Source organism: Martes martes (genome assembly GCF_963455335.1).
Source record: "Martes martes genome assembly, chromosome: 14".
NCBI lineage: Eukaryota > Metazoa > Chordata > Mammalia > Carnivora > Mustelidae > Martes > Martes martes.
In genome coordinates, this window is record NC_137902.1 from 15,128,443 (window position 1) to 15,140,822 (window position 12,380).

At 36.5% G+C, this 12,380-nt stretch overlaps 1 protein-coding gene across 1 annotated transcript in view; it reads right to left on the reverse strand.

The window, feature by feature from the left end:
• ATRNL1 (attractin like 1) overlaps nucleotides 1-12,380 on the reverse strand; it is a gene marked incomplete at its 5' end in the record, with an annotated part of 807,401 nt that overhangs the window by 677,676 nt on the left and 117,345 nt on the right. The window lies entirely within an intron of this gene.

The window sequence follows — 12,380 nt, forward strand, 5'->3', positions numbered from 1 at the left end:
AGTCACTGTCCCTCAAACAGGAAGTTTCCTCAAAATATTAAATAAAACTACCATATATGATCCAGCAATCCCACATCTGGGTATATATCCAAAGGAAATGAAAACAGGATATCAAAGAGATTTCTGCACTCCCATGTTCACTGCAGCATTATTCACAGAAGCCAAGGTATAGAAACAACCAAAGTATTCATCAATGGCTGAATGGATAAAGAAGATGTGACATATCTATATATATATATGTGTGTGTATGCATTATATATATATATATATATGCATACATACATGTGTGTATACATATACATACACAATAGAAAGAAATAGAAAGAAATCCTGCCATTTAAGAAAACAAGGATGGACATTGGAGGTATCACACTAAACAAAATAAGTCAGAGAAAAAAAGATAAATACTACACAGTATTTGTCTTTATTTGTGGAATCTAAAGGGGGAAAAAAAAGTCAAGCTCATAGAAACAGTTAAAAACTGTTTGCCAGGGACTGAGGAATAGGGGCAATAAGGAGAGGCTCATAAAAAGGATACAAACTTTCCGTTATAAAATGAGCCAGGTGTGAGGATTTAATATACAACATGGTTACTATAGTTGACAACAGAGTATTTTATCATTGAAATTTGCTGAAAGAGTAGAACTTACTCTACAAAGAACATCAAATTAAAAAAAGGAGAAAAGGGGCGCCTGGGTGGCTCGGTGGGTTAAAGCCTCTGCCTTCAGCTCAGGTCATGATCCCAGAGTCCTGGGATTGAGCCTCACAGTGGGTTCTCTGCTCCTCGGCGAGACTCCTTGCCCCCCTCTCTCTCTGCCTGCCTCTCTGCCTACTTGTGATCTCTGTCTGTCAAACAAATAAATAAATAATCTTAAAAAAAAAAAAAGGAAAAAAATGTGAACTTATGGATGCATTAACTATACTGAGTGATTCCTATCACAATGTATACATATAACCATTACAATGTACATGTTTTTATATCTTATAATTTTATTTGCCAGTTATATCTCAATAAAGCTAAAAAAGAAAAAGAAGACACCTAAAGACACAAAAAATACAGCCTTTGCTTAGTAAGGTCAAAATGCTAGAATTGCCATAACAAAGAGCAAAGACAGGATAAAAAGTCTAGAAATATGGGCATTCTGAAGTGGATATACTAAAGTAACACCAGAAAATCTACCAGGTCTTATATCTATGGAAAGGGCCAGAGGGTATGCCATTTATCAAAGTCATGAAGAATAGGATAGAGAAAGTGGTACTGGAATCAATAAGAATGTGCTGGCTCTTCTCCACAGACCAAAGCTGATGGTAGGAGAAACCACAACAAAACTGAGCTCAATGATGGAGACAAGAGGATAATCCAGCCCAACTGGTGACATTAAACCATCAGAATCCAATCCAAGTAGAGGGCAAGATTTATAATAAGAAGCAAGGTTGGAGCGTCAGTCAAGGAGACTAACACATTAAAAATTATAGAGATGTTTAACAGACCACAGCATCCCGAGAAGCAAAACAGGCAGCCAGCAAGGGCACTACCACCTAACTTAAATCATCAGAAGAAATCAAGGATGGATGATCAGGAGGCTGATGGTAGATGCTGCAATAAAAAGTCACAATTTATTGCTCAGTTTCTGAAATTGAGCCATTTATGAAGTCCAGATTTGATATATTTAAAATTCTGATGCCTACAGGGAATGACCATGCAATACCACAGTAAGTGTACATGGTAATAATTCCCCTATTTCTTTATCAAAGTCACCCATGATCATTTAATTGCATAACTAGGGGGAAAAGCAGCACAAACATTTCAAATACAGTTGGACACAGGTCTGAGTTAGCACTGACACCCTGGATACAAAGTGTCATCATGGCCTCTCTTTACAGGAGGGATATATGGCAATGAGGTAATTAATGACATCCTGGCCAAGGTCCTGTTCAAAATGAGTCACTAGGTCTGCAGACCTATGAAGTAGTCATGTTCTGGATGTTTCTGGCAAATGGCACAACACTGACATTGGGTCCTTGGCTTTCACAGTGGAAAAGATCAAGTGGAAACTTCTGAAACAACCACCCCCCCGGATAATGTATTACATTTTAAACAAATGTTGCATTCCAGGGGGTGTGGGTGTCAAGAATTAGTATTGCCCTGAAGAATTAAAGAATGCAAGGATGATAGACCCCATCAAATCTCCTTTTAAATCACCGATCTGGGCCCTGCAAACCAAACAAAGCCTGGAGGATGACAAGAGCCTACTACCAGGTAGTAGCCCAAATAGTAGTCACTATGCAAAACTCATATTGTTGTTAAAGCAGATTAACATGACCATTTTTTGCAAATATGTTCTTTGCTGATCCTTTCAAAAAAGAGGATCAAAAACAGTTTGCTTTCATATGGAATAGGAAATAGTATACATTCACAATTTTCCCTCAGGATCATACTAACTCTCCCTCCTTTCGTCATAACATATAACACATTTGGTCCAATTGGACATCTTGCAGAACATTACATTGTTCCATTACATTAATGACATCATTCTAACTCTGCCAGATGAGTAAGAAAGGCTTATGCAGTGGAGGCCTCGTTAAGACATACAGGCTTCAAAGGGTGAAAGATAAAACCTACAAAGATTCAGATTTCATATTAGTAAAATATTTAGGGAACCAATGTCAAGAACATTTTCAGACAGCTCATCTGAATTGAAAGACCAATTATTGGGGCGCCTGGGTGGCTCAGTGGGTTAAGCCTCTGCCTTCAGCCCAGGTCATGATCTCAGGGTCCTAGGATCAAGCCCCACATCGGGCTCTCTGCTCAGCAGGGTGCCTCCCCTTCTCTCTCTGCCTGCCTCTCTGCCTACTTGTGATCTCTCTCCTGTGTCAAATAAATAAATAAAATCTTAAAAAAAAAAAAAGAAAGAAAGACCAATTATTACATCTTGCAATGCCCATGAAAAGCAGAAAGCAAACCATCCAGTAGGTCTCTTTGGGTTCTGAAGGTAGTTTATTTCAGTCCTGGGAACACTGCCCTAGCCCACATACTGAACAACATGAAAGGCTGTCAGCTCTGAGTTCATGCCAGGGTAGGGAATAGCTCTGCTACAGGTTCAGGCTACACTTTGTAAGCAGACTTGCAGTTAGGGCTGCATGACCCAGAAGAATTATAGCTATTGGTGGTGGCACTGTTGGGAAAAGTAGCACATGAAATATACAGGAAGTAGAATCCCAGCAGAATCCCAATGCAGACCCCATACACATGTCAAAGGCCATATCATCGGCAGTGGAAAATTTTATTCTCTATGCCTGCCATGTTATTGGACCCTGCCAGAGATAGAGACCCTGTGTTATCAACTGACCATGTGTTCAGAGTTTTATATTATGAGCTGACTCTGTTATCAAGAATCATAAGAACATAAAATGAAAGTGGCACCCAAGATCAAGCGTGAGCCAGATCACATAATGCACAAGCACTCTGCACGAACAGGTAGTTCAGGCCCCATGTTAAATAACACTGTTGCACCAGCACCTGTCATCTTACAGCTATGGTCATATGAAGAATTCTCTATGCCTGGATACCAAGAAGAGAAAAGTACAAATATTTCAGCTTGATATGTGGGCACAAGTCAAAAGTGGACATCACCTAAAGAACCTCACTCAGGAGTGACCTCAAGGAACAATGGAAAAGGAAAAAGCCTCTCAGTGGGGCAGCCTTTGGGCAGTGTGTCATCCACAATGTATGCAAAGAGAAATGGCCCAAGAGCAGTAATTAGTGGTCTAGCTCACTGATCAGTAGCGTAGAGAAAGAAATACTGGAAGATCAGAAACAAAGAGGCCCTGAGGTAGAGGCACGTGGATGGATATATTTGAACGAGTACAAAATATAAAGATCTTTGTAACACAATTTAAAGGCATCAGAGAGCATCTGACATGGAAGCGACAGTAAACAACAAGCAAACAAATGACTAAAACAGCTAGCATCAATTAGGCTCCACTATAGGATACGTAAGTGCTGGCACAATGAGAACATGAACAAACTAGCCATGATAGAGAGATGGAAGTCATCTAGGGATGCAATAACATGGGCTCTTCTGAACAAAGCTGATGGAGCTACTGTTACTGGCAATTGGTCAGCCTGCCAGCAAGATATCAACTCTGGTTCCTTGATGAAACCATTCCCCAAGGCCACCAAATAAACACTTAGTGGCAAGCTGACTACAAATGGGCCCCTTCCACCCTAATCTGATCAACAATTTATTAGGACAAGAATAGATACATACTTGGAGTATCAGTTTGATTTTCCCAACCACAGAGTCTTAACAAGTATGACTGCCTTAGAAATTATGAAGTAATAGATCAAGCAGCAGAGGATCCTATGTAATCAAAAGACACACTACAGCAAAGGAAGTGTAGGAATGAGCCCATAACCATGGGATCCACTGGATCCCATAACACACAGTCTGATAGACCTTTGGATAGGCACAAATGAAACACCACCATGCAGGATACACCCTGGAATTTAGCAACTTTAAATGGTAATCTGTTCCCAGTAGGAAGAATATAAAAGTCCAGGAACCAAGGAGTAAAAGCCACTCTTAGTAGTCTCACTTTCAGTGATACAGTTGAGTAATGTGTGCTTCTTATCCCAGAAATCTGGGCTCTGCAGGATTAGAGATCTTATTCCCCAAAGGGGAAATACTCCGGCAGAGGCCAAAGCAATGAACTATAAGCCATAGTGTCCCTTAGGCACTTAAGGCTCCTTCTGCCAAGGTACCAGCAAGCAGGCAAAAAAGGAGTCACCATCTTGGCAGGGTTAATTGGCCCTGACCGTCAAAGGAAGAAGGTAGGACCACTGTTACAAAATAAGGGGAGGGGAATATGTTTGGTACACAGATGATCCCTTGGGTGTCCCTTGGTATCCTCTTGCCAAGAGTGATGGTAAATGGGCAACTTCAATACCCAGAGCAGGAGGTACATAATGACCAGGGCTCAAATACCTAAGGGTAAGGGTCTACATCATACCACCAGGTAAGTCACAAAGATTGTAAGAGGTTCCAACTGAAAGTAAGGAAATTTTACTAAAAATAATAAAAGGGCACAGGCTGAATATCAGTTATAGCCCTGAAACCAGCTACAGGAGCCAAAGCAATAACCCAGGTTTCCCCCAGGAAAAATGGGTCACTGGAATCCTAGAGGAGCTCTTGATAAATGTACTTGAAGTAGACTGAGTAGCTCAAAGAACAAATTGTGATGAACATGGACATGATCTGCCTAAATACACCTTCAGAAAGAACCTCTAGTCCCTGCTGCTAGGACTGGTGTCAAGCAACATCATTCAGCTACCAGCCCCCATGGAGACTGCTTTAGCTCCACACACAGAGCTTCCTCACCCAAGTTCCTACACTCCTAGGAGTGACTCTCATACAATGACTGATCAAGGCTTGGCTATTCCATCCTAACAAAGGACAACTCTGATGAACATTTCAACTCCAGAGTTCCCCTGGGATTGACTGCAGCTGTTAAAGTCTACTTGAATTTTTCCTCTGCCCAATCCTGCTTCTTCCATGTCCTTTTCACAGCTGTTTATCCCAATGACTCAGTAAGTACCCCCAAACACTCAACTCTGTCTTAGAATTTGCTTTCCAGAGAACCCAGACTATGGCAGGATTGTTTGTTGCCACAGTATAACCTAACCTGTACTGACTAATACAATACAATAAATGTGTGTTTCCTCTGCAGTTTCTTAGAATTGCTGGCAAATTGTTTTCATTCATAAAACTGTTTAGAAAATGGGATGCCTGGATGGCTCATTTGGTTAAGCATCTGCCTTCGGCTCAGGTCATGAACCCAGGGCCTGGTGATCAAGCCCCGTGCTGGGCTCTCCACTCAGCGGGGAGTCTGCTTCTCCTTCTCCCTCTGCCCTTCCCCACTCTTGTGCTCTTTCTCTCTCAAATAAATCAATAAAATTAAAAAAAAAAAAAACCCACACAGTTTAGGAAGAACAGAATTTAAGTCGCAAGCTTAGGAAAGCTTGTTGAGGTAAGCAACTTTTGCGGATATAGACACTTTTTGATCCTTGCTGATATTTGCCCAACATGCCAGGATTTTTCAACAGAATAAGAAAAGAAAAGGATAAGAGCAGTTGTTACAAATAGGCTTTCTACTTATCCCTTCCTGTTTCTTCAATAGCTACAAAATAGAAGGTTGAACTAGATAAATTCTGTTGGTGAATTTTCACATTCTTGACCAGGATTCATTATAAAACACAGATTGGTTTTCCAATAACATGTAGAAGTTATCAAATGCCTTAAACCTCAATATTAAACTAATATAATTTGTTTACATATAGTATATTCCCATTATTATATTGAAAAGTCTGTTTATTATTAATCTAACTACAATCTATAATTGTATTTCTTGCCAAGAAGACAATGTATTTCCAGAGCACTCAGGTCATTATCACCTAACAAACATTTCAAGGCTACATAAATGAGAGCAAAACCCCACAGCCTACTGAAGCCACGAAAACTGACAAAAACACCATTCCATGACAACAGAAAAACCACACAGGATTAACAACCAAACTAAAATATACTCTCTGAAATACAGATTTTAAAAAACACTTATACTGCAAGGTACTAAATATTAATTTACAAATTTTATTCAATACACATAAGATCAAGAAATTAGGGGCGCCTGGGTGGCTCAGTGGGTTAAAGCCTCTACCTCTGGCTTAGGTCATGATCTCAGGGTCCTGGGATTAAGCCCCATATCGGGCTCTCCGCTCAGCGGGAAGCCTGCTTCCTCCTCTCTCTGCCTGTCTCTCTGCCTACTTGTGATCTCTGTCTGTCAAATAAATAAATAAAATCTTTAAAAAAAAAATCAAGAAATTAGAGGTAGCATTCTCTCAAACCCAAATTATCTCTTTATGAAGGGCCACACAATTACATTAAGAACTTATGCTGAAATTAGAGACTGGTTTATTTTATCAATGATGCAAAAAATAGTGCAGGTAGAAAATGCATAGTCATTGGTTAATTTTTCTAAAAATATTCATATTTTTCATGAAAATATGTATCTATACTACTTTAAGGACATATGTTAAAGATCCTTTTAATAACCCACTTGAAATGCCAGTTCAAAAGTCAGTCAGTATTCATATTACTAAAAACAATACACATATTATATATGTAAGACTCAAAACTAGATGGATATAAAGAAAAACTTCTATTATTGATTTGTATATTTTGTAATAGAAAACCAAACTTATGGATGTTGCCAAAATGTTTTTCCACCTGCCCCTTAAGTGACGGTGCTTCACTGGGTTTTTTGTCCACTAGGCCAAGTCTCCTAATAGGTAAACGGTGCACACTCTTCCTAGGTTATCTCACCACAGCTCCACTCAGGATTCTGTCCCCTGTGATTCACTCAATGAGTATTTATATTTATTTAGTTTCTTACTCTCTGCCAGGAAAAAAGTGTATCACTATTCGACTCTCAATCTTAATTGAAATGATTTTATAGTTTTAACATACAATGATATTTCCTGTTGGCGTCTGTACAGTCTTGATGTAAAAATATTTATAGGTTCCTTGATGATGAATCATACATGAGTTCCTAGAATAACTCCTATTTGGTCAGAGTTTATTATACTTTTGAAACACTGTCAAGTTCTATTTGCTAATAATTTATTTTAAATTTTTTATTCTATATTCATGACTGCTTCCCCCTGCCTTCTTCCCCTGGGGTTTTGTTAAGACATTTGAAAACTTTTCTTTCAGTTTTATATTTTATTACAAGAATCTGTATTCAGCAATTTTTGCATTCAAAACAATCTCTCAAAATGCTAGTAGATCTGTTAAGAGAAAGAGAGATTTATTGTTCATTTTTCTTTTTCCTTGATTTTCTATCTTGAGATCAGTATTTTCTGATTAATTTGTGGGAGAGGGGAGGCACAATAAAATTCAAACATACCTTAAATATCTGATTAAATCTACTAATTAAACTAATTTTCTTGAGTGACTTGCCACATTAGCAAATATTATATGCCCTTTCCCCAGCTAAAGATCACTCAAATATTTTCCTGTTAAATCAGAGAAAAAATCATTATCATAGCATAGCAGTAGAATCAAAAGAAATTTGAACTTAGGCTTGGGTTCAAATTCTAAATAGACCATCTTATGACCTATATGACTTTGGGTTTAACCATGCTAAGTGAGTTTCTTCCCCTATAAATAATATAACCATACATATTACATAGGTGTTATTAGAGGTTATGATGCATTATATCATAAAGCACGTGTTAAGTGCCAAGCACCACAGGAAACATTTGACAAACACTAGTTCTCTCTTTTCTCAAAATGAAAGGTCACTTTTTCCTTTAATTATTGGCCTCTTTTTAAAAAAGAAGAAGATACTATTTCTTCTATATAATAGTATATTATAGAAAGGACCCCTTGAGCAAAAAATACAATAAAGCTAAAAATAGTAGTTGGCTAAATGCAGTGAAAAAAATGTGTGAATAATTTTAAGAGTTTTTCTGATGACAAAGACAAAGGGAAACAAACAGGTTCTTTCAGGTGACCAGGCAAGGGGTGCTGATTTCACCGAAGAAGAACCCTAACAACTTAACAAAGGGTATAGAGAAATATTAATTAACAAATAAAGGAACTAAAAAAATTACCTCCAGAAAATGAAAATAATTATAAAGAGCAAGTAGGTTGGGATTTTTATAATTTTGCTGGTGTGTTCAAAAAATTAAATAATTAGATGTTTTAACTTAAATACGATTTTTAATGAAATTATATATCTTATAAAATTGTATCCATTGTACATACACAAACACACATTCTACAGGAGTGTACAAAAACATGCGTGCTAAGCTTCATAAACTAGTCAAGTGATTTTTAATGGTATGGTGAACTACAACTTCACTGTGTTTTAACTGTGTGGTTAACTGTATATATTACTACACATTGCCAATTAAAATAATACTGCTTCTGAAAATATGAAATTACTTTTAAGTTCTCTTTACTGAATTTGCTTTCAAATAATCACCTACCAAGAAATTAATGTCATAAGTAAAACTGTCATGTTCAAGAAATTTAGTTTAAAACCTCTTACTATTAGAGCACCTGGCTTGCTCACTTCGTAGAGCACACAACTCTTGATCTCAGGGTTCTGAGTTCAAACTCCAGATTGAATGTAGAGCTCACTTTAAAAAATAAAATAAAATAGGGGTGCCTTGCTGGCTCAGTTAAGTGTCCAACTCTTGACTGTGGCTCAGGTCATGATCTCAGAGTCCTGGGTTGAGCCTCATGTGGGGCTCTGCACTTGGAGACGGGGGATCTGCTCAAGATTCTCTTCCCTCTGGTCCTCCTCCTGAGTGCTCTCTCTCTTTCTCTCTCTCAAATGAATAAATAAATCTTGAAAAAAATTTTAAAATTTTTATTTATTTATTTATTTGACTGAGAGAGATCACAATTAGGCAGAGAGGCAGGCAGAGAGAGGGAGAGGAGGAAGCAGGCTCTCTGCCAAGCAGAGAGCCCAATGCGGGACTTGATCCCAGGACCCTAAGATCATGACTTGAGCCAAAGGCAGAGGCTTAACCCACTAAGCCACCCAGGCGCCCAGAAATAAAAAAATTTTTAGAACTCTTATTATTTTGATCTGATTTGAGTTTCCGCTTCAGTTTCAATATATCTGCTTTCTGCAAGATATATTTCTAATACAAATCCTACTCTAATCTAATTCAGGAAATCACACTTTGGTGTTTCTACTATCTTTTTGAAGAAAAAAATATATGATCCCTGTATCTCTGAGTTGTCCTTCATCTTGTTCAGAATTCTATACATCCTCTTAACCACTGGGTAAATTTTCAAATAATGACTACCATTTTTATTTAAAGGGTCATAATTCTACGTTAGGCCTACCAAACATTCTTGTAATAGCTCTTCATTTGATGATTCTGAAATAATGTCTCAAAATTCAGTTCATTCTTAATGTCTGTTTCAATTCAGGACAATTTCTCATTTGTAAATGCTGAAATCCTCAAACTACTTAGAGACACTTTAGAGATGTGAAAAAAAAACTAACAACCTGATACCTTTTTTCCTTCTAACCCTAGAAAACTAACTTTTATGACAATGCACACTTCACACAGCCAAATAATTTCAGAGTACAAATGTCTAATAACAGGAGATGAACATGAGGCATGTTTTTCCATTCTTTAGCTGAAGGTTATCTTTACCACAAAGATCATTTTCATCTTGAGTAAGGTGTCATGGTGGCTTTCTGAAAGCAGTAATACTACCACTAACAATAACAAAAAAATAACAAAGTTATCTGATTTGAAGCTAGATTTATAAACAAGAATGTTAAGTAATATATCATTCTATATTGGAGTTGATTCAGTCTCATTCACCAGCCCTGGGTCTATTACCAATTACACTGGAGTTACTTTTTTAAAATACAGATGCTCAGTGCCTAATCTAAGAGAATCAGTTTATACAGATCTAAGTTTTTCCCTACAATCTTCAAGGGGGATGCCAAGGTACAGCCATGTTAAAAAATCATTGCCGTGTGCCTTCCACATCTATCATCTATATTGTAACAATGAGAACTGTGAAGTCAAGGTTATGTCCTCAAAGATTAACAATATTCACTATGTAAAATTTACTATGGCAATTAAGGTTGAATAGTACTTTTTAGAGCAATGTATTGGCACAAATATTCCTATTTATTTAAACATCATAAAACACAATACAATCAGCTAACTCCTCGGGTGCACTCCAGTTAAATATGCCATAAAAGTCCAAGGGTAATGTACTAAAGAGAAAAATTAGCAAGATGACCTTTTTTTCAAAACAGATCTATTTTCCAGTTGGTTCATTATGCAATGGTTGTATTTTATTCCCATAAAATATACTCCATAAGGAAAACAACTATTTTGGAAAACATTTTCTGAAATATAAAAAATACTTTTCCCAGGAAAATATTCCAACATTTGATGCCACAAATTCAAGAGAATAAAAACAGATTTGGGGGGACAGCTTTATTAGGAACTGCACAAAAATAATCAAATGAAATAAAACAGAACATTTTTATCCTATGTTGAATTATATGGCTGTTTTAGGTTTTGTTAATATTGTTAATATTTTGTTGTTAATTGTTAATGTTATGTTTAAGTGTAAAAACTGCTTAAAATGTTATTCTTTCTCCCATCTTAACAATTTGGTTAACAAAACTGGTACTTGCTTCTATCTTTCCGAGCATTAAAAAACATTATTAAACAAAGTGTCTGATAATCTGTTATAAAATTAGAACATAAAATGGATCCAACCAAACAGCAGCATGAGGTACTCAAGTAGAAAGACTACACAAGTTTTAGGAGTTACAAAAACTGGATGTACCACTTACCACCTGCATGGTTTTGGGCTTAATATTCCAGAAATGAGTTTATTAACACCTTGTTACAAAATTATTAGAGAGGTTAAGATACTGTATATAAAGTCCTTAGCATACTATCTAATCCTTAGAAACACTTAACAAATAGTAATTAGAATAAAGATAATCTGATCTCTCTCAAACTAATACCTCTATTATTTTTCACATGGATAAGCTTTTTTGATACATAACCCTAAGATATAATAATCTTGAACAATATGGAAGGAATAAAATTAATTTCCCAATATGTTAGCTACAAAATACCTCAACATAAACTCCTTCATTAAAGTATACAAAGTAGGTGGTAACTCCTTGAAGAATCTTCTGAAAAAGTCCAAAATCTCACTTCATAGGTGTTTAACAATAAAAACAAATTCTACACTTTTCTAAGTTTTTATTCATAAAAGAAAAACAAAATGAAATGAAACAAAATCCCTTCATCTACCTCCAGAGGAATAAGCTTACTGTCTCATCACAGCCAAAAAAGTATGTTGGCAGCCCCAGCCTGGCAATGACAGATCATAAAAAGGAGCCTAGTTTCAGAACATCATTTAATCCATTTTTCAGGATCTCAGCACTAATTTGTAAACCAAGACAATCCAATTTTGATAACGAATTATCACTTCAAATTATTAGTCCAAAAAGGTAAAGATTTAATTATTTAGTATCTAAAAATCCTAAAGGCAGTGGATTCTTTATAATGATTAATCACAGACAGATACTCACAGTTTAGAGTCAAAAAGTATGCTTAATTTTATCACTAAGAATTTCCTTCCAAATGTATAACAGTATAAAAACCAAAGTCCTTACTAATAGGCATAATTTTTTTTATATGCCACCATTTGAAATAATTTTTCAAAGACTATGTGCCTTTATGATGTTTAAGAGCAAAACTATATCTCTTAAATTCATTAAGTGTGTTATTCTTTAGTTTATTTTTTATT